The sequence below is a fragment of the Suricata suricatta genome, chromosome 1, assembly GCF_006229205.1.
Source record: "Suricata suricatta isolate VVHF042 chromosome 1, meerkat_22Aug2017_6uvM2_HiC, whole genome shotgun sequence".
NCBI lineage: Eukaryota > Metazoa > Chordata > Mammalia > Carnivora > Herpestidae > Suricata > Suricata suricatta.
In genome coordinates, this window is record NC_043700.1 from 129,171,350 (window position 1) to 129,175,913 (window position 4,564).

Genomic DNA, 4,564 nt, shown 5'->3' on the forward strand with positions numbered 1-4,564 from the left:
CTGCATTGTCCGCACAGAGCCCGTGCAGGGCTTGAACTCATGGACCATGAGATCACGACCTGAGCTGAAGTGAGACGCTCAACCGACTAAGACACCCAGGGGCCCCACACCCAAAGACACTTTTTACTTTTAGCTGCTACCTATTGGGCACTTGCCGTGTGACAAGCACCCTGCCATCACTGTCATTGTTTCATTTACTCCTCCCAGCACCCCCTGAGCATTGCTGTGATTGGACTCATTTTTAAAGAAGTAACTCGTGGCTTAAGAAGGTTAATTTACTTGCCCAAGGTCATAATGCTACCAAATGAAGAGCCAGTTTTCAATTGCATGATGTTTGATGCTGGAGCCCAGGCTTCTAACCTAGACCTACTGTGTCCAACACCTTGCAGAGGGCTGAGAACACAAAGGTAAACAAGATACCACACTTGGCCCTGAGCTGCTGAGTCTGCTGACAACACAAGCTATTGTTAGTTTCCTGCCACAGCCTGCAGTAACATTTCTGTCACGTTAGAAACAAGGATTTCTCCCTTGAAATAGCAGCTTCTCACTCACAGGCAATGTCATTTAGTGCAAAGATCAAGGATTTAGGGTCTGAAGACTTTGGTTCTAATCTCAACTCTACTGCCTGCTTATCCGGTACGAGTTCTGTGCTGGCCTCTGTTTTCTATCTGAAAAAGTAAAACATGCCCATCCTGGCTAGCTCACAGGATGACTGTGAATTTCAAACATCACACACTGAAAGCCCTCAGCAAAAGCTTCAGAATTACTGCACATACCAGCTGAAGTCACATTGCATATTCTCCCACAAAGGTTTATGACCATTTCTATAGGTGACTATAATCAGTCTGTGAAAACTTTAAGAAGTAAGGCACAACAGGATTCAGAGAGGAAGGGGAAAGATGGGAAAAGAAAGGAACCACAAATCAATACAACAGCCATAATCATGTTCTGGCTGTGGAGTCAATCAGTGGTTCTATGAGTGTTGCATTTATTAGTATGCTTCTTAACATGTATACATGTGGTACGAAAATTCTTGTTTATATATTAACTACTGAAAAATAAATACTTGAATTTTTAAACAAAGAAAATAAGGCATTTACTGGAAAAGAAGCTGAAAGGCAAGACGTTAGAGATATGTTGACTCTCAGTAGAGAACTTTTGTGTTTGGGGTTCTTTTACAGAGATGCTCTGGGGAGATGTGGGGGATAAAAGCAACGTGTGTGACCGACTGACTTCCTCAGACTCAGATCCCACACCATGTTTCAGCCTTAGAAGAGTTCAGGGCTCATTTTTCCCTTTTGGATGGTAGGAGACCATTTCCTCTTCCAAGAAAGAACTCTCATCTACTCTAGAGAGGTCACACATTTGTCATGACCATAAATTTATTTGAAAGAACAACTGGGCTTTACACAGGCCGTCTGGAGAAGACAAATGTTTCATGTAAGTGTGTGGGAAATTTCACGGACAACATATGTAGCTAAATGAGCTGTCTTCACTGTTGCCAAAAGGGGAAAATTCCATTACACACAAGGAAGGTATTTCAACAATCACCTCAAAATACATACACATCAATATTTTAATTTAATTAAAACATATGTAAGGTGTGTAGCTATGTTTCTTTTCAATGTACTGACCCTCAAACATGCAGCCTCTGCTGAGAGATGCGTTGGGTTCAACCCCACGGGGACAGCTTTCAAATCACTGCATTGATCTCTCCTGTTTCGAGAAATGTGTCTTCCTGAAACCTCTCCTGCTTTGCATACCCTCCGCTCCCCTGACCACTTGATGCAATGTTATGAATGAGGATTAGACAGGAAGTCTAAAGTTCTAGTCCTGCCCCACCCCATCCCCCATCACTAATTCACAGAGTGATGCCAAACAAGTCCTATGGCCACTGTTCTCATTTTATCCACTCTAAAATGAAGAGCTCGTGTCTTCCCTATTTCCATCTTAGGGGTTTTATGAAGACACTATTAACACCTGATGCTAACATAATATTTTACAACTTAGTAAGTAAGTGTTTCAAATAGATTGTTTCATTCAGTCACAACTTTATCTCCATTTTACAGATACGATATTGAAACTGTATTAGGAAGAATATTTTGTATGGATCCCTCCTGGAAGTACTTGGTTTCACAGTCTTCTGACAAGAAACTAGTCCTATAGCTAAACATGGTTGCAACAGAGCCTGGAAGATACAGTTTTCTACTGGATATGCTGAAATCTTAAACAAAAGTGAGGTTCCATGGCTAAGAAGGAGGAAGAAAATGAATGTGGAGACAATAAATAGTCTCCACCATGTGGTGTTCTGGAAAGATCAAGTATACACACACACCTAGAGGAAAAGGGATAAATAAGAATTTCATCAGCTTGGAATCAGATTGTGGAGAACCTAGAACTTCAGGCTCAGGAGCTGGATGTCATGTGGTATCTGATAAGGAACTATGACACAATAAAAGGGGATTCGGGGGAAACTCAACCTAAAGGTGGCTTCAGACTTAGAGAATTTTAGTTCTAAAGCTTTTGTGATCTAGCAAGTGACTGAAACAGTCTGAATGCTGCTTGAATGGTGATGACAAAGAAGAATTAAATAAGAGAGACATTTGAAAGGAAGAATCCAATTATGTGTAAAAGTCCCAACACTGGGGGTTGGGTGGGGGAACCGCAGTCTCCCTCCTCCATATTTGAAATCAGAATTCTTAAAATGCCAACCACCATTACTGACCAGCCACAAATCTGCCCACATGGCAGAGGCCACATGCAGTCCCTCTGTGAAGGGCACCAGTCGCAATCTCAGGAGCCAGGGTTCAAAAGCCTGACTCCCTGTCACAGCCCCTCCACCTCAAGATGCTAGGGACACCTAGTCCAAGATCTGCAGACAACTGTAGCTCTTTCCCAAGGGCCATAGCAACAGACAGCCTGAGGTGGGCGACCAGCCAGTGAGGCATCCAACATGGAAACATAACATTTGTTCCCACCCAGTCAGAGGGCTGTCAGGAAAGATCCTACTTCAGTGACCATGGAATAAATGAATGAATAAAAGTCTCTTAAGTTTTTGTTCAGAAAGTTGGGCTATAGATCAAGTGATTGACTCAACAAGTATTTTGAACTGTTGCCAGAAGATCCACTTTCTAAATTTCATCTGTAAATATGATGTGACAAGAGCAGAACAAAATCTTCTGAATTGGAATTTATTAGAAAGGATAGAGAAAAAGAAGAAATTTAAAACCTATGACCACATAGCAATTTCCATTATATAAAAAAAAAAAAAGAATGCTACTATGACATTATTTACTTTCGTTACAGAAGATGAAGTTGAACTTCTAGCCTCAGACTTTGGCTTATGTCTATGAATTTTCCTTTAATGATGTAAGCAATTATTTGATGAGACCACTTTAGAAGGAAATGAGATCAGTAGTAGGAAATTAAATGCTTTTTTCTCCAAAGCAAATCTCATAAGAATTCACATATCCATTTGGAAATGTTTAAAAAAAAAAACAACTGAACACATTTTAAAAAAATCTGATTTGGCTATCACTTCAGTGATTACTGTGCCTCTGTTAGCTGAATGATCTGTGCTGCCAAGATACACGATTTGGATCCAAAACGACCTCAATAGCCTATTAACAATAGCAAACCAAAACCGAACTGAGCATAGAACATGAACAAGGCCAGACAAGTGCTAAAGGAGTCGCACTATAAATAGAAGAAAAGAGAAGATTGAGAGAAAACAAGGCCAGAGGAACAACTAAAATGCTTTTCTATAATACAGAGTAGGATTCCCAGGCATGAAGACAAAACAGGTCACTTCTTACGTTGTTTTTCTGACTGCTGCCCTGATTTACACATTCTGAGATTCTGAGCTTTGTTTTTCTGTAAAGCAGTATTCTCTTCTACAGGAGAGTATGTTTACAGACCTGCCTTTCCAGGCTCCCCCTAAGTGTAGGATTATTTCCCAGTATTAATATATCCCTTTGAGAGTCTGTTAAATTATCTCTTTTCCGTTCAGCTGTCAGAATGGTGTGTTCTATGATGAAATTTACCAGTCTCCAACTTTTACATAAATATATGTTTAGGGTTGACTAGGGGGCTTCCCTCAGATTACGGAGAGTAGAATCGGGTATAGATTAACAATGATAAATATTCAAGAACTCGAATGTTTTTCCCCCCATCTCACCTCAAAACGGTGGACAGAGACTTCTGGAAAGTATTCCTCCAGTTCCTACAAGTTTGCAATGAGTCGGCCTTGCCTCATACTGCCTGGCTATTTGCCCTGGCACTGACCAGAGATTCTGTGTTCTACAGCTGCTGAAAGAATCAATTATAAATCTGCAGGCTCCACTGTCTATGAAAACACTCCACACTGGCTTCTGTGTCTCAGACAGCAGTTCTGCACCAGGCAGGCAGGAAGCTTCCAGAAGCTTCTGGGCACAATTACCTGTCTCAGCTAGACTCAATTTTAATTACATTTACATTTGATTTAGCTTAGTAGTTGAGGCTGTCCAAAAAACTATGAGGAGGACATTTAGATTCTTTTTTCCTAAGTTTATCCATTTTGAGAGAG